At 42.2% G+C, this 19,376-nt stretch overlaps 1 long non-coding RNA gene across 1 annotated transcript in view; it reads left to right on the top strand.

The window, feature by feature from the left end:
* Positions 1–18,446, top strand: part of LOC149128047 (uncharacterized) — a 93,093-nt gene extending 74,647 nt beyond the window's left edge. Inside the window, exon 4 of the long non-coding RNA XR_016229675.1 lies at positions 18,323–18,446. This is a non-coding gene — a long non-coding RNA (uncharacterized LOC149128047). The remainder of the gene's footprint in view (positions 1–18,322) is intronic.
* The last annotated feature ends 930 nt before the right edge of the window (positions 18,447–19,376 follow it).

Below are 19,376 nucleotides of genomic sequence, written 5' to 3'. Positions count from 1 at the left end.
CTTACTTTGGCCAATACTTCTATAGGTGACCTTAGGAAGTTCTCCTCCAGTCCTCTGAGCTGTGAAACAAGGTTACCTACTGAATACAAGTGACAGAATACTTGGAGATTGAAATAACGTGATGGTGTGAAAGCACTTTGAAAATCTCAGAGCTCTGGACCTGAACACCGTCAAGTACTCTTGTTCCTGATCCTTCCACCTGCATGTCATTCAGTGGCTGCACCGATAAAACTGAAAGCCTCAGTGATGGGGGCCAGTTTCTGTGTATGAAACTTTATCTCTAGACTATCCTTGATAAAATATAAAGATGTTTTTTAGATACTATTGATTGCTTAATGGAGGGTGTCAAGTAGTGTCAATCCAGGAGGCTTGAAGAAAAAAAAAAATAGGACAGAGCACAATGCTGTTGATAAGTCCAATATTTCTCCTTCAAATCTCCCAGTTCCCATAGATGAGAGACTCAGGTACATTTAGGGGATGACCTGGAAGTTCCCTTTCATGCTCAGTCCAGTGTCTCTACAAAACAGCATTAACCTGATTGGTTGAAGTTGTGGGCAATAAATTTCAGTTGCTAGTGGATAAAAAGATAATTTAGACCTATATTTTGATCTTCTATTTTGTCCACTCTGCCAATGTCAAGTGTGAAAGTCATGACCTTCACAGATTTCTGGGTAATTCAGAGTCCCCCAGACAACCCAGCTATCCAAATAGACAAGTGCTATCTTTAAGAATAGGGCAGATTTATCAGACTCCCACCTCAAGGAAATCAGCTACCATATTGTATCACTGTTTTACCTTCACTGGCAAGGAATTAAAGCTAATGCACTGATCCCCATTTCATCATGTGCTCGTGGTGCTTATCTCTCTATTGTTTAAATCCCTGAGGAGAGGAGGTATGACTACTATCTGGCTTCAGTTCTGCAACTCCTCCTTACACACATCTACTTCCTCAACTTTCAAATAGTAGAAATTGTTTTGTACTTGATGTGGTTTGAATGTGCCCCCACCCCTTTCCCTCATCCCACTCCTGACTTTGTGTGTTAGAACTATAATATCCCAATTCATATGCTAATTGTATCTGATGGTGGTGATTGGAAAATGAAGACTCTACCCTCATAAATGGCTTAATCTGCTTATGGATTAACGTGTTCAGGAGGAATGGCTTTTTTTTTCTTTAATAAGAAACAGCTCTACCTGGCATGCTTTCTCTGTCTAGCCATGTGATACCCTCTGCCACATTGTATTGTTATATCAGATAACAATTAGATGTCAGAACCATGCTCTTAGACTTTTAAGCCTTCAGAATTGCAAACTAAATGAATAATCTTTATATATTACCCAGTCTGTAGTATTTAGTTGTAGCATTAGAAAATGGACTGAGGCAAAGCTATGGAATAAAGCTCAAGACTATAGTGCTCAATTCAACTAGGGAGAGATGACACTTCAAGAATGAATCAATATGAGGAATGCATTCTAAAGCACCCAGGAAAAGGGTCTGAGATGAGTCAGCTGATGTCTCAGGAACATGTTTATCCTGAAGAAGTACAAAACACACTCTCTGTAACTTTCAACCCATACACACCTAGGGATGCTTTTATTTCCAAGATTGTCCAAGACCCTGAAGGAGGTAAGATATAGGAAAGATAAGCTGAGAGCCCAAGTGGGAGGGAGACGGTGCCGAGAAAAGGGAGAAGGCTGAGCGGAGGCTGTGCTGGTGTCTACCTGTAGCATCTCTCACACCACTGGTTTTCAGGGGTATCCAGTGAGGACAACTTTAGTTAAGGCTGTTGTGGGGAGCTGGAAAGGAACACTGCAAAAGCGTGCATGCACCCACACACTCTGGGAACAGCTTTGACACATCTGCCAAGGGATGGCTGGGTCCCAGCCCGCAGAGACAGACAAGAAATAGACATTTAAGTAATATTTTTACTTGGCAGTTTTGGGGCAAGAAACTATTCCATCAGGATTAATGCATTTTTCAAAATGAGAAATAAAAATAGGAGATGATACCTGGGAGTTTCTCCACTTACCAATAGCACTGGTAGATGTCCCACTTAATCATTTTTCCCTAATAACTTAGCTCCCCAGAGTCTACCAGACAACAAGCCAAGCCCTCACCAGATCCTGTCTTCCCCTGGAAGCTGGCCTGCTGGCTCTGGGTGTTGTGTGGAAGGCATTCTGATTGACTGTTGCTGAATCTGGCAGACAAGGAAGGCAGCACCCACTCTCCTTCATTCCTCTCAGCTGGAGGAAATGTGTTCCTGCAGTCTCCCACTCAGCGGCTCCCTTCTGCCTTTCACCCTCCACACTATGAAGCAAATCTGTTCGTCGTCTATGCAAGGCCATAACAAGTGAGCCATTTGTAAAACAAGTGGGTGTTATCTTCAGGCAAAGCGGATTCTTCTGACTCTGCTGGATATTAGTCTGATTTCTCCAGAAGTGTCTGGAGAAATTTGAGTTTTCTGTCTGTCTTGCTTGCTCATTTTCTCTTTATTTTTAACATTTATTTGAAAGGTAGGGAGGCAGAGAGAGACAGATGGAGAGACACAGACAGAAAGAGATCCTCGGGTTTACTCCCCAATTGCCTGCAACAACTGGGGCTGGATCAGCCTGCAGATGGGATTCAATCCTGGTCACTCAGGTGGGGCCGTGCTCCCAGGATCTGCATTAGAAGGAAGCTGGAATTGGGAACAGAGCTGAGCTTCAAACCCAGGCTCTCTGATACGGAATACAGGAGTCCTGCTATGCTAAATGCCTGCTCTGCTTACTCACTTTTTCTTAGTCACTGGGGTTTGGTAGGCTGAGATAGCTCCTACATAACAACCAAGACTAGAACTCTGATGACATTTTTAAGTCATCCAAGATGATCTCAGAGTCACAAGTTGTGAAGGAATTTGAACTGTTTTGTCACTAAACAGCAATTTGTGGCCTCCAACAAAAGCATGAAACAGAATCTCCCATTCCAGGTCTTAATTTGAAGGCATTTTTGGTCCTCTCTGTGATTAGAGTTGAAGGTAGTAAGTTCAGTTTCATCATGGCTTATAGTGATTACCAGTGTTAGTCAGTATCTGGCCATAAGCCCCACAAACTGACCTCCATCCCCAACTCTCCCCCTAGTCACAAATGAGCCTTAACTGTCCACTCCAGACTGAACTCCAATGCTAGTCCAAAGGAGAGAGGGGACAGTCAACTTACGATGGTAGTTGCTTTGCATATACCTATTCCTCTACATTTGCTAGCAACATCTATGAGAACATGTCAAAGGAGGAGTGCTCGCACTGGTAATGCAAATATGGAGGGAAAAGTTACTCTAACCACAGGTTGAAAGTAGCATTGAGAAAAGGGAGCATGGTCACCGGCTGCTTTGGAGAGAATTAGTACTTCAGGGCAATCAAGGCTGTCTCCTCCTTCCCATTGTACTCCCAATCCCACCGATGCTTCTCATCTTGCATTGGAAATTCAACAGTGGAGAGAAAGGCACCTGGCTGACGCTCATTGCATAATAAGATGTTTCAGTACCAATAAGGAAAGTGGAGATCCCAGGACATGCATCATACTTTAAGAAGTGATGCTAGCTGACAGCTGGAGTGGCAATTTGGAGCATGTGTCACATATTAAGATGCAAAGCTAGTGTATTAATCTGCTACCCACAGATATCACAGACTGGATGGCTTAAACAACAGACATTTATTTTTTCACAGTTCTGGAAGCTAGAAGTCCAAGATCAAAGGGCCAGCAGGCTTGTTTTCTGGTGATAATCTCTTTCCTTAGCTTGCAGATGGCACCTTCCCACAGTGTCCTCACATGGCCTTGTTTTCTGGATGAGGAAGTGAAGTGTGAAGGGGAGGGGGAAAGAGGAGGATGAAGATAGGAAAGAGAGAGGAAAAGGGAGAGCGTTCTGGTGTCTCTTCCTTTTTTCTATAAGAACTCCAGTTCTATCGGATCAGGGCTCCAACCTCAAGATCTTGTTTAATATTAATTACCTCCTTTAAGACTGTCTCTCTAAATACAGTTATACTGAGGATTCAGGCTTCAACTTATGAATTTTGGGGGGTGGGGGAACACAATTCAGTTCATAGCAGTTAACAAAAGCTAAAAGCAGAGAGGAGAAAGTGTGGAAACTGCTCAGCTGATTCATTTTTCACATACAACCCTGCTAAAACACAGTTGTCTCAAATTTTCAGCTATCCATGAACATCCTCACACTCAGACAGTGGCTGGCCATGGGAGCAGACTCTGTTCCTGCCCCTGCCTAATATCTTCCCATGTGGAGAGCATGCCTAGGACTGGGCATATTATTTGTCCTTCTAGGATAGGATTAACCACCAGAGTTTTAAAATCACTCAGTTGGTCAGAGAGTAAAGGCACTGTTATTGGACACTATTGGGCCTGATTAGAGGTACTCTTGCTTAGAAGTGAAAAACACAGAAAAACAATGAAGGGAAAGTGTAATTTTGAGATGTGTCTTAAAACAACCTTTAGATAGGTTTTCCTTTCTAAGTGAAATTCTAGAAAACAGACTAGAATATGAAAGAGGAGATCAATTAACACCAGATTGAAATTTTAATTTAACATTAATACCAATAAAGTGGATCCCAAACCCCACTGATGGAAAAAAGATTAGAGAATTTCAAATTGTACAAAGTACTTCCCTTTAACAAGCAAAAGGCAGAGGTTGGCATAAGTGCTCAGGCCCATGTACCTATGTGGGAGACCTGGAAGAAGCTCCTGGCTCCTGGCTTTGGCCTGGCCCAGTCCTGGCTGCTGTGGCCATCTGGGCAGTGAATCAGTGGATGGAAAACTTCTCTGTATCTCCTCTAACTCAGCCTTTCAAGTAAGTAAAAATTAATCTTTTTTTAAAAAAATAAAGAGCTAAAAATAAAGAGCTGAGGTTAGAGTAAGCACAACTAAATATTCCGTTTCTTTCATACCACTAGTGGTGCAGATGATGGAACATGTATTTTTTTTAAAGATTTATTTATTTGAGAGGTAGAGTTACAGACAGAAAAGTCTTCCATCTACTGGTTCACTCTCCAAATGATCACCATGGCCAGGGCTGTGCTGATCAATAAAGCCAGGAGCCAGGAGCTTCTTCTACGTCTCCCACATGGGTGCAGGGGCCAAAGGACTTGGGCCATCTTCTACTGCTTTCCCAGGCCATAGCAGAGAACTAGGGGGCAGCTGGGGCTAGAACCAGTGTCCACATACGATGTTTACCCCAGGTGTCAGCTTTACTTGCTACATCACCACTCCAGCCCCCAGCCCCGAAACATACATTTTTAAAGGTGTATTGATTTTATTTTTTTAAGATTTATTTATTTATTTGAAAGGCAGAGTTACAGAGGCAGAGAGAAATAGAGAGAGAGAGAGAGAGAGAGAGAGAGAGAGAGAGAGAGAGAGGCAGGCCTTCAATCTGCAGGTTCACTCGCCAGATGGCCGCAATGACCGGAGCTGCACCGATCTGAAACCAAAATCCTCTTCTGGGTCTCCCACATGGGTGCAGGAGCCAAAGACTCGGGCCAACTTCTACTCTTTACCCACACTATAGCAGAGAGATCAGAAGTAGAGCAGCCAGGACTCGAACCAGCACCCATATGGGATGATAGCACTGCAGATGGCGGCTTTACCCGCTGTGCCACAGAGCCAGCCCCAAGGCATATTGACTTTATTGGGAATTGCAATGAGTGTAGAAAACCTACATAGTTTTTATAGATATTACTGTTTAGGATAAGGCTATATTTAAAAAAAAACATAATGTAAACAAACTGCTGAGCAAATAATAGTACATGTCTTATGTCTCCTCTTGAATAGATCACCAGATAGAAAAGATGCATTTTTCAAGTGAAATTTAAAGGATGACCTTTTGGCCTAAGCATGAAGATACCAGTTAGGAAGCCTGTGTTCCATGGCAGAGTGCCAGCATTAGATAGCCAGTTCCACCTTCTAACTCTAGCTTCCTACTAATGCAGGCCCTGGGAAGCACAAGTGATGATGGAAGCAATTGGGTAATTGGCTACCTGCCACTCACACCATGGGGTGTCTGGATTGAGTTTCTGGCTCCTGGCTTCAGATTAGCCCAGTCCCAGCTGCTGTGTGTATTTAGGGAGAAAAGTGGATAAATTTCCCTCTTTCACTCTGTCTCTTAAATAAACCCTGCAACCATATGGGAGACCGAGAAAAAGATCCTGGCTCTTGGCTTCAGTCTGACCCAGCCCTGGCCATTGTGACTATCTGGGGAGTGAACCAGCAGATAGAAGACCTCTCTCTCCCTCTCTATCTCAAACCGTGCCTTTCAAATAGATAAAGTAAATCTTTGGGGAAAAAAAAAAAACCTGAAGTTTAAGCAACACTATGATAACTGAGCTGATTGAATGACTGGACTGAGTGGAGTTAATCCATTTTCACATTTAGTTTTTTAAGAATATAGCATTAAATGTGCCATTATAATCTTCTCAGGAGTCAGAATGGTGACTTTTTTAGAAACCATTAGGAGCACAGGAACCCTAGACCTCTTACTTTCTATTGTATTGTAACCTATTTTTGCTTTAAAATTAGCAACATGTTGCGTTCTATGTTCACCTGCTTAACAACACAGCTGTGAAGAGAAGGTAGTTCTAAGGAGAGGATTTGGAGCTGTTATAGCCTCTCAGGTACAGCCCTGGTAAGCCATGGAGAGGAATCCCTAACAGCTTCCCAGCAGACATGCCTCACCTTGGGAAATACTCTCTTTTACATACAATGCAGAGCTCTGTCTCACTCCTCTTTCCCATCTGCTCTGCTGCCATGCAGCCCTCACACTGCATTTTTTCATTAGCTTTTTAAAGGATCTATGATGATGGGATAAGGAGGACTTAGCCTCCCATCCATATTAAAGTGCTCGAAGCACAGCAGCACCAAACTCTGGGGAATTGTTGAAAGGCAGAGTCACAGTCGCAGTTTTAACTCACATCTACTTAGTTCTTCTCTGCCCCAAATTGCCAGTTGGAAAGAGATTCATCAGTCACCACAAATATTAGCGACAGATAACATAAAACATAAGGCGGAAAGCCAGAATATTCACAAATTTGAGTCAGACAACTCCAGTGATTAGTGAAACATGATGTATTTTCATGCTGGAGCTGAGCTGGAGTGAGATACTCAAGGAGGGAAACTAGAAAGCAGTTCCATATGGTGCCAGACAGCCTGTGGGGCTGATGAAGGGATGGAGCCTCCCCATCCAGAAACCACTGGATCAGAGAATGTCACGCTGGGGGAGGAATTTAGAACCATCTTGAAAATGAGGACACTGTGGTCAATGCCTTGCTAAAATTAAAGACACTCCTAGATCCCAGAAAAGTTTCCTTTCTGTCTTCTACTGAATACTGGTATTCATTTGGGGGAAAATTGCATATATATAAAATTCTACAAGCCTTGAGGCAGACAAATTATTCCAAAGCAAGTATTTGGCTGCACATATAGGATTCTAAGATCTAAAGTGCTTAAAGTATGACCCAATCATCAGAGATAATAAGAGGAAAAATGATTTCAGCAGTCATGACTAATTCAATTTTTGTTGTTTATATGATTATTACAATAGTAAATCAAGGAGATGTTATAGTTTAGATTCCAATGATCTCTTAGGATATCCTTGCAGAAAAAAGGAATCAAAGTAGAATAAGTAGAGATATAGTTAATGGGTGTAATTCTTAGGTAAATAACCAGAGACAAAGGATACAGTTTAGTTGGTTAGTAGTCTAGAGAACTAGAAAGGTTTGCCTTAAGGTTTTGAACTTAGCCTGGTCATAAATAAGGATTTTTAACTGACAAAATGATTAAGCACATCAAAGTCACTAACTATACCTATGGTAGATGCTGCTGGTGCCTTGCCTACACCATCTCCCCTAACAGCTTTGATGTGTGCCAGCCCAACTTTCACTGTCAGCTTTGCTTTCTTTGCTTCATGGGTTCCTAGTTTGATTTCACCATCTCCAAGGCTGCAGTTCTAGGGAATTAACACTTCATAAGTACAGCTCTAAAGCAATTACTTTCAGGATTTGGAGAATAAATACTATAACTCCTTCCTCAGTGGACACAACTCTGAGGTGCATTTCTACACTGGCCCTGTGGGCTCCAACTTCAATTACCCACATTGGTAATACATTTGATAGTAAATCCTTCTTGATTTCCTTCCCTTCCTTGTCTCGATTCATTACCCATCCACCAGTACTTCCCAAGATCCCACCCTGAGTAAAATGCCTGACTCACATATTCCTTTCAGAATGTGCTTCTGGGAGTGTCTAAAGTACTGCAATTAGAGCTGGATGTGGTTCCAGGAAGATTCTCAGAGTGCAATCTTGAAATGGAATCCTTTTCAGAACAGTTGACAGCAATGATCCTTTGGATGGTGGTCAGAGAGAGTGGAAATGGGTACTGGCATGGTATCATATCAAGAGTGCTAAGAGTACTTCCTGTGATGAATTGAGTGGTAGAAGATACAGTCATATCCTTAATATCTACCCCTGGCATTTGAGAGATATGAAGATGTGATTATTACACCTTGAGGAAGAAAATGCAGGCTGAGATCAGACAACTCAGGTCCTTGCATGGAGAAAGCAGGAGTTCATGGTAGCATACACAAGGAAGGATACCTCAAAAAGTTCATGGGAACATGGAGTTAGAAGATATCTATTTTCTTGCCAAAAATATTTGAATCCTTTCTTTTTTATACTATGCATTTTCTATAAGCTTTTTCAAGATCCCTGAATTTAAAAATGTTTGCCCCCAAATAAATGTGTCTTTTTCAAAGAATTTTTGAAGGAGAGAGAGAGTGCACCCATCTACTCATTCACTATCAGACACCCACAACAGCCAGGACCAGGGTCCCAGGAATTCAATCAGAGTCTCCCATGTGGGTGGCAGGAACCCAATTACTTGAGTTATCACTGCTGCTCCTCTGGGTCTGAACTACCAGGAAGCTGGAGTTCAGAGCTGGAGCCAGGAATCAAACCCAAGTACTCCAGTATGGAATAAGGGTGTCTTAGTCAGTAGGCTAAACACTTACTCCCTAAACTTACTTTTTAATTCCATTTATCTGTAAATGTCTTGAAGTACTGTCATATATAGGCCCTCATTTCCTATTAAATAGAATATACAGGGCTGGCATTGTGGCATAGTGCACAAAGTCGCCACCTGTGATGCCAGCATTCCATATATGTGTCAGTTTCAAGTCCCAACTGCTCCACATCCACCAGTTCCCTGTTAATGATCTGAGAAAGCAGTGGAAGATGGCCCAAGTACCTGGGCGCCTATATCCACATGGAAGGCCCAGGCGGAGCTTCTAGTTTCAGCCTGGCCCAGCCATGGGTGTTAGAGCAATTTGAGAGTGAACCAATGGATGGAAATTTTGCACTCTTGCTTGCTCTATCTCTCTCTCCTTCTCTCTCTCTATCTCTGCCTTTCTACTGAATTGATAAACCTTTTTTTTTTTAAAAAAAAAAAACAATGTACAGAAAACCAGGCTTAATATTGGAGTCTAATATCTGATTTTGAGAGATACTGGATTATAAAGAAGGCTAATTTATAGCCCCAAGAAATCTCTAACGTACATTAAAATCAAAGTCTGTGGGGAAGGAATAGTCACGGGCCTGGGAGGAGGATATCTGATAGATTTCCCTGAGAATCTTGAACCTCCAGATTCCCCTGATGGAGCCAAGCAGCCTTTCCTTGTTTGGTGAGGCCCCGGGAAAAGACTTCATTGAATTAAATGCTACAACAAAGTACCACAAATTGGGTGGCAGAAGTTTACTTGGAGGCTAGAAATTCTAAGATCAAGACAATGGGAGATTCAACATATGGTGAGGACCCACTTTCTGGCTCCTAGAGCACATCTTCTCACTGTTTTTTCGCATGCTAGCAGGATAAGTCAGCTTTCTGGGGTCTGTTTTAGCATATTCATGGAAGATCATCCCTCATGGCCTGATCACTCCCAAAGACATGTTTAATATCATCACATTTGTGATTGGGTTTTCACATATGAATTTTGGAGAGACTCAAAGGTTTCAACAATAGCAGATGACTTACAATATAATAGTAAAGTGAAGCTTCTCATGATAGACCAATAGCTGTGGTCAAGGTTTAGCTTGGCATACTCTGTTCAGTGCAACACTTTGGAAAACACTTTGGAACGGATTTTGATTGTGCTGGACCAGTGATGGAGGTAGAATATAAAATTGAATAATAGAACACAATATTGAGGTTCATGTTTAAATGTCCTGGAAAGTCCTTGGATACAATATCTGTGTTTTGTTTTCTTATTTTTTATTTTTTCCATTTTTAGTCTTTTTTCCTCATTTTCTATGGATATAATCTTAACATGCATTTGAGATGGCTCCTTAGAATTTGGAAAGAAAGATAGCCAATAGTATTTTAGATAGAAATGTATAAATTTCCCTCACAGAATATAAAGTGGTTCATAAGTCTCAGATAGGTAAGCAAACTGGAATGTATTTATTATCAAAGACCAGAGAATCTGCTTATCATGCTCCTCAGAAAGCCTGGAGGGGACTCCTTTGTCCAGAGCACTGACAAATTAATGAGGCAGTGACAGCATTATTAAGCAGTTTGGGGGGACTCAAAGGCCTGCAATAGTGGTAGGGAATTCTGCTATGAACTGGTTTAGCTGCTATCAATGATGGTGATAGGATTCTGGATTCTCAATTCTTGACTATCAGAGGCACAGAGTACATAATTGCTGTAATAAGTAGCAGAGTCAGAATGGCAGATGGGAATCTAATCCTCAGGGATCTGTACAATGGCTAAGGGGCCTTGGTGTTCCCAGCAATGAGACAGATAGGCAGCCATCAGGAGTATTGGCTGACCTATTTCGCCAAAACTTGATCAATAGCTGGTAAGCAAGAGGTTAATGCTGAATGCCTCACTGAAAGTCAAAAATCCTTCCTCTCCAAATGCCAGCCAGTTCTTACTCAGTCCGTCAGAGGAAAGGTTGTTTGAGGATCTTGGAGAAATAACTTTATAAGGCACAGACACAACACAGTAAGGATTCCAGCAATACTTTCCTGAAGGGACCATCAACCATTAAGCAGTGTAACTGGGAAAAGGGTTCTTAAAGGGCTGTTGGACCTAAGATTTAACTATCATAATATCAGTACATGTATAGAGACCAGGTAATAAGTAGAGTCCAATTAAAAGGCTATCTCATAGTGGATCAAAGACACACATTGTATTGAAATCAAGTGGCCGAAAGCATTACTGTGTCCCCCCAGCACTCAACAGAGTTGGGGGGACTGAAATGGGATGGTAATGGCAGAGCGTATCTGGAACACATAGAATTTATTGAGAAACCTCTCCATGTTTCTTTGTTTGATGATAACAATATGGACAACTGCAGTGTTCACAGCTTATCAGGGGCCTTAGTGCTCTCGACGACAAGGGTCTGGCTATTCTGAATAAGAAGCTGAACTAGTTGAAGTACAGTCTGAGAATAGAGGGACAAGAGAATTCTAGAATGGGTTGTAGAAGAACATACTAGATGTCTATTACAGTTGGCATTCAGTACATTTGTACCAACTCCAGAAAACTCAGTAGGAATTGTAACTTTTCCCACTAATCATCCGTATTTTATATGATATTTATACATGCACACATATATACACATACATGTATATATACATTCTCCCTTTTTTCTCAGTTACACGAGGATACCTCAAGAAGTTCATGGAAATTAATTAAAAGATGAGTTTATTTTGAGGTAAAAATTTCTGAAATCTGTGCATGGTTTTTTCATAATATTCATTTTCTGTGAAATTTTACAAGCCTGTGTTTCAGTGCATTTCTGTGTGTCTTTATATACATAAAAGAAAGAAAGATAGAGAGATTTAACTTTTTATTTCTGGTATCTTGGAAAATACACAATTAAAAATTGCAGGGTCTTAATGAGCCAACTCATTGGACCAATCATTTTTTTTCCAAGCAAATGGAATATAGTTATCCATGTCAGAAAGGGGTCTTCAGTACAACCAGATAACTTTGAATCTCCCTGTGTTGGAGTTAGTTCCTCCAGTGTTTGGGAGCAGAATGGGAGCATAACAAGCCATCTTGGAGACTGTACCCTTACTGTGGCTCCACTCACACAGTAGCTTAGAAATTGATGCTAAATTGCTCAGAATAGAAAAACAATGCTCCTGAGGCTCACTCAGCTCCTGTAGTATAAAAGGTATCCACAGCATCCAGGACTCTCCCCGGGGATACCAGCCAATAACTTAGTCACCTGATTAAACAAGGAATCATGTGACAGCAAAGTGTATAGAACATAGACTAAGCCAGGAACTAAGAGAGGCAAGGGCTGGGAGGTGGTATGTGCACCACCAAGCAGAAGAGAGACTAAGCCAACAAGAAATTGTTTCTGGAGACAATCGGGATTGAAGAAACAGCCCCAGATCCAACAGCCTCAGACTCCAATCCCAGTCATCAACAATGCTCTGAGAGACCAAAGGAGGCAAGGGACAGTTCCTAGAATATGTCACTCATCATAACATTCCAGTGTGTACCATTTCCTTTCCACTTCCTACCATCTAATCCTCTGCCTCATGTGGATTTTGCCTTCTACGCAGATTTTCCAAATGTGGTCCTCAGACTACCTGTAGCAGGATCATCTGGGAATGATCAGGAAGTAAAGACCCTCAAGCCTGTCCCACCATGGAATCAGAATTTAAAGAGGCATAGCCTGGAATCTGCACTTTTTTTTTTTTTTTAATTTGACAGAGTTATAGACAGAGAGGCAGAGAGAAAGGTCTTCCCTCCACTGGTTCACTCCCCAGATGGCCACTATGGCCAGCAGTGCGCCAATCGGAACCCAGAAGCCAGGTGCTTCTCCTGGTCTCCCATGCGGGTGCAGGGCCCAAGCACTTGGCCATCTTCCACTGCCCTCTGGGGCCACAGCAGAGAGCCAGACTGGAAGAGGAGCAACCAGAACCAGAACCTGGTGCTCATAAGGGATGCCGGTGCTGCAGGTGGAGGATTAACCAAGTGAACCCCGGTGCTGGCTCCGGAATCTGCACTTTTAAAAGCAAGTTGCTGAAGTTATTGTTCTAGCAATCATTAAAAACCATTGCAGTGTTTTTGGAAAACATTTGTCCCCTTCTTTCTTTTCCTAATTAATTGCCACTTATTCTTCAACTTAAAGCATGTCTATTCTAAGAAGCTTTCCCTTTAGCTGGGAAAGTGTCCATCTTCAATACAGAGGATGCAATGCAAGGCCACTCTTTTATTGTACTCACTACTGGTATTACCCTGTACCTGTCACTTACTCTATGATTCCAGTCCCTAGAAGGCAGGAACCATGTCTTCTTCATACTAATTTCTCCTTCATCTGGGTCAACTAAACCTGGAAGGGAATGCTCTCAGGGAGATAAAACCCCTGATGTCGATTTCATTAATGGGTCAAGGTTTAGAATCCAGGTGTGGGGGCCAGCGCTGTGGCTCAGCAGGTTAACACCCTGGCCCAAAGTGCCTGCATCCCATATGGGTGCCAGTTTTAGTCCCAGCTGCTCCTCTTCTGATCCAACTCTCTGCTGTGGTCTGGGAAAGCAATACAAAATGGCCCTTGCACCCACGTGGGAGACCAGGAGGAAGCTCCTGGCTCCTGGCTCCTGGCTTATGGTTTCCGATTGGCGCAGCTCTGGCTGTTGTAGCCATCTGGGGAGTGAACCATAGGATGGAAGACCTCTCTCTCTGTCTCTACCTCTCTCTGTAACTCTGTCTTTCAAATAAATAAAAATAAATATTTAAAAAAAAAAAGAATCCAGGTGTTGATGGACACTGAGGGTAGGGAGGATTAAGGTAAGGAGAGTCTGTCTTTGTTGCTCTCCTCATTTGTTGTCTGTGACTTTTCTACCATAGAGCATCTCTCTCTTGCATCCAGTGTTCCTTCCAGCATGCAGGACTTCCTGGTTCTCTTATCATGTTAGACTCATCCCAGGCAATCTGGGGGATACTTCTAATTTCACAAGAAACCACACTGAACCTGTCACTCTAAATGGATCTATTTTGTGGAGCTTGAACTAAATCTCATGAAAATTGCAAAAAAAAAAAAAATAACCATGAGTAACCCTGGGGTGCAGTCAATGCCAAGGTCTTGGGAACTTGTCTCTGGGTTTCTGTGCCTGAAGTTTTCTCCTTGTTTTGTTTCCCTTTCCTGATGCCCAGTGTGCTTCCTTTGTTATGTCAGCCCTCACATTCTCATCTGTGGAGGCCTCTTGTACGGTTTCTAACCTCCCCCTTGTCTGACCAGGAGTAACTGAGCTCACCTGCCCCATCCCCATGCACAGGACTCTGATTCCCACCTCCCTAACTCTTACCTGGCAGCACCCACACAGTCACAGGGGCACATCGCCCCCTGCCGTGTATTTACCTGCTACCCTCTACACAGCTCCCTTCTCTCAGGCCCCCGGGGCTCTGGGGTTGTTAGGAATGTCCTCAGGTGACACCCAAGGTGAATTTCACTTACTCTGCCACTCCCTGGGTAAATGCACTGTAAGTCAGAGTTCCTCTGTCAGCAACTGCAAGACAGAGGAGTGATTTGGCGGAACATAGAAGAATAAAAGAAAATTACTCCATTCAAAGCATTTTCCATCTACTCCTAACTGCTCCTTTTCACTTCCCACCCAGTTGCTGCTTCATCTTAGGCTCATCATTCTCTGCAGGAGTGAAGTGGAGGTGCCATAAGAAGTGGAGAACCAGGAAAACTGGGATATGCCAGAAGGCTACATGTTTTAAAATCTAAGCTGCAGAGGGCAGGAGTCCAGGTGGCCTGACTTTTGGACCATGGAATGAAGCAAGAGTCAGATTTTGGCAATGCTTGGATGTGTGAAACACAAGAGTGAGGAAGATGGGAAAGGAAAGAGTTATATAAAATATCTCGGTCATTCTCCATTTGGTTATTTTTCTAGTAAGTAATTCATACCTCTGAATTATTTTGCCTATAGAATTTTTTGTTGTTGCAACATCATGATAAGGGAGCCATGAGAAAGGGTGACTTCTATATGGGTTTCAGGAGCACATGGAGATCCTGAAGCTGCTGTTCCCAGGAGGTAGCCTCCTGGGAGCACATGCAGGTCCCTAAACCCATGCAAAAGCTTTTTGACTAACAGATAAGGAAAACAGAGAATTCCTGGGGAGACAGAAAGAGAGCGAGCCCTTTACAGACTACGGCACAGAGAGAGAAGAGGAGGAAATCAAAGTGGAAAGGAAATAACAATTTATTCCTTATGAAGTGGCTAATGTGATTAGCTTTTCAGTATGTGCGCGTGGAGAGGCGAGCAGCTGGAGACAGCCTTTTGATCTCAGGCTGCGTAGCTGGAGGATCACACCAGTGGGTGCAGCCTGCTTTCAGATCTCGGGCTCAGGGTATAAAGCCTGCCCTTTGAAGTGCTTCCCTCTCTACCTTTCCTGCTAACAGATGGTGAAGAAGGAGGCCATGTCCCTAAGGCAGGTTGGGAGGACTTGAAGTTTCCCCAGTCTGAGAAGTTACAGCAGATGACCATGGGCACAGCTGCAAAGTAGATGGAGCTGCATTTGAACAATGTCACAATCGCTGCTTGGCTCCATTCCCATCCCAGGTGAATGGCAGGAATATTTTTCTGCTGCTTCTGATCACGGACGTCTCCTCTCTGGAGCTCTGATCATTCCATGCCATAGCCTTCCTCTTCTTTTTCCAAAACTGTTCTGAACCCATTCTGTGAGGCCCTTGGTGTGAACCAAATTCATACTGGGATCCAATGACTTACAGTAATAATATGTTATACTATCAAGAAGAAATAGCACCAGGTCTTCTTTTAAGGCTTTACTTCTAATACCTTTTCTAAGACTTACAGTAATCCTATTGTGAAGTTGGCAATATTGCTTGCACAAGTTACTTAATGGAGATGATTGACTATTGTGCCAAAGATAAGACCCAAGAAAAGACTCATTTGGTGATCAGGAGAAAAATACAGCCTAATAATTCCTTGAAATAACAATCCTGCCTTTTTCAAGATCTCAGATCACTTTCTGAAACTTCTTTTAAAATTCTCACATACTGCAACAATAAAGCATTGGTTAAATTTTACTAAATCCATGCAATATATAATTTCTTTGGACAGAGCTATGCTCTGAGTGTCCTCCCGAAAGACAAATTAGTGCCTCTTCCTTTACCACGAGTGAAGAGAGAGGGATACCAATGGGACCACCTTGAATGCTTGAGTTATTTACCTGAAGAAAGGGTGAATTAAGACCAGCACCTAGGCATGAGCACATGACAGATGGCTGTGTTACAAGGCCAATAATCTAGGATGTGGCAGGACAAAGTATGATGACATACAGATCGTACCCAGAAGAACTGCTCAAGGTTAACATCCTGTCCAACAGGATCAACTGGAAGAGCACTAACACCCCCACAACGAGCCCATCAGTCAGGGGTGGGGGGCTGCCATGGGAATGGAAAGACAGACAAAAATATACTAGTGCATCACAAAAAGTAAAGATGAACATCTTCACTCAGAGCCCCTGGGAATTCATGAGAGCCCTAAACAGAAGATGTGAACTTAAACATCTGCCAAGTTCAGTGTCAGGCAATCTTATAGCAGTACCAGTCTACTCAGACTTGCTCTGCCTTATTTATTTTCTTCCTGATCTCTGCTTTTGTCGCTCCCCCACTCACAGAGGAACGACACCGGACCCTGCGCTGTTCTCTTTGCCCGGCCCTTCCCGGGTTTGCTGCCACCCACCCCCCCACCTCCGCAGAGGGGCAGCACACTGCCGGCTGGCTCTCTCAGGGGTTCCTCAGATGTTCCTCAGATGTTCCTGGTGCATGTTGTCTCTCTCCTCCTTTATAGTCCTCTTCCACCAACCCCAACTCTGCTGCCCACACGCCGAGCACGCTGCTCTCCTCCAACCAGGAGCAGGATCAGCTCCTGCAGCTTGTTAGTCGAATTGGTGAGGCAGCTGTGTAGAAGTTGTTTACTCTCTCTCAGCGCCATATGGTGGGAGATCAGATGCATAGAATTAGTCCTAGCAGTTCCAGTAATTTAGTCTAGTCTCGGTTGCTCCCCACAACTTTGACTCTGATGGGGTCAGAAATCATAATTACCAGAAAAAAAGAAAGGACTGGGCTTTCCTTCCCCAGCTTCCCAACTGCATGTGGCCTCAGCTGGGAGAAGGATGGATTTGACTTCAAAACAAATTGAAATTTGGATTATGACATAGGATAGAATATTCTCAGTACTGTACTAAAATTCTCTTAAAGTGAACACTGAACATGTTATTATCAGCATGAGCCAAAGTTTGATGTAAATTTCCAGTTTTTCATTCAAAGCTAAGCATGAAATGAATATTTGAACATGGAGAGAGACAACCTTGAGGTGTTTTCTGATTATATTTGATGAATCATATAAATTCATTCTGTTAGCAACATGATTTTTTCCTATTTAAAAAATTTGTGCAGCTCTTCATGTGGACCCAGAATTTCTTGAAGTTTAGCTTTTCAGGCACAGAACATACAAGATATGAAAGATTTTTAATATGTATTTTAAATTTTGCTGATTTTCTTACTAGATTTTCTTTAGACCCATCTTATTCTTTATGATTTTTAAGAGTTTTTATACACTAAGGTACCAACATTAGACTCTCAAATTTTTAAAATATCTAATACCAATTTTTATTTATACAAGAAATATTTGCAAATATGCCTTTTTATCAGTATACTCACCTATATGAGCATTTTTAAGTGGTCATTCTTATACTGAAGTATTATAGAATACTTGTTTTAGTTCAAATTTGTTTAGTAATATTTAAGTTGCCAATTCTGATTTTCTCACTAGATTTTCTTTAGATCCCATTTTATTCTTAATGATTTGTAAGAGCTTTTTATATGCTAAGGATACCAACATTACACTGTCTACTATACTGCAATATTTTTGCAATAAAAATTTCCATCTTTTAATATTTATTGTTAATGTTTTCTCATGTATTTTTTTAGATTTAGACAGGTCTATCCATTCTTTTTGATTGCTTTATAAATAGAAAGTCCTTCCTTCTATACTTTTATATAAAGATAACTATAATTTATACTAATGTCTCATTTTAATGTTTTTTAAAGATTGATTGATTGATTTGAAATGTAGGGTTATAGAGAGAGAGGGAGAGACTGAGAGATCTGTCTTCTATCCACTGGTTCACTCCTCAAATGAAATGGCCAGGGCTGGGCAATGCTGAAGTCAGAAGCTTCTTCCTGGTCTCCCCCGTGGGTGCAGGGGCCCAACACTTGGGACATCCTCTGTTGTCTTCCCAGGCACATCAGCAGAGAGCTGGATTGGAAGTGGAGCAGCTGGGAGTCTGTTTGGGATGCAGGTGTCACAGGCAGAGACTATCCACTGTGCCACAATACTGGCCTCATATCTTAATGTTCTTACATGTAAGTATTGAATTCATCTTCAACCAACCTTAGTATAAGTTAGGGGTTTTTATGTCTTTGTTTGGTTTCCTTTGCTTTTTTCTTTCTTTTTTTTTTTTTTTCATAAAACGAAGCTGCCTTCCAAAAACAATTTATTGAGCAGCACTTTGAAAACAGATTAGAAATACCACTAAACTCTTATATACAATTGACGCACATTCTGAACACTGTTCTATTTCTTCGAAGCAAGTGTGCGTTTCTGAACAAAGCATTGTGGTCATATTTCTTTATTTACTTGATTCTTCTTGATGTCTCTCAGTAATATCTTTTGGATTAACAGCCATCTTGTAACGACTGGATCTCCACAGTCTCCTCTCAGCCTATCCTATTATTTCCAGAAGCTCTACATAGGTGTCACACATGTAATCCAATCACTATGTGGCATTACAATATCTGCCCTGTTTTCTCCATATTTATATTCCCTCTTCTATGTTAACATTCCCGCTCTGCAAAACCACTTGGAGTAGCCTCAAGGCTGCTGCTGAGTATCTTGATTCCTGAAGGGTGCAGTTGTGAATGCTCACAGGGCTAAACTCAGGTTCATTAGCATAAACTGACAGGGCCTGAGAACCTTATCTCTCAGACTCTACCACTTTAGTATGCATCCAGTTACCAGTATCTGCTTCTGTGGAACAAGCATCCATAGGGCAGAAGTCCTGGGGCAAATAAATATCTTCAGGAGCAGACTTCCACTGATGACTGAATGGAGCTGGTCTATCAGTACCCCAGCTTCCTTTTTCCTGGAGTGGAATGCAGTTTTCCATAGTTTCCCTTTGGCATTCAGCTCCCATGGCTGAGTCTTAATGCCAGGCAAGCAATGCACCTGTGATTGGCTGCTTCCCTGTTGCATGATTTCCCACTTGCCCCTCCATTGCTGGTACCTCTTGAACCT

The sequence above is a fragment of the Oryctolagus cuniculus genome, chromosome 2, assembly GCF_051225735.1.
Source record: "Oryctolagus cuniculus isolate XC-2025 breed Fujian yellow rabbit chromosome 2, ASM5122573v1, whole genome shotgun sequence".
In the NCBI taxonomy this organism is placed as follows: Eukaryota; Metazoa; Chordata; class Mammalia; order Lagomorpha; family Leporidae; genus Oryctolagus; species Oryctolagus cuniculus.
This window is presented reverse-complemented; position numbering and strand designations above follow the sequence as displayed.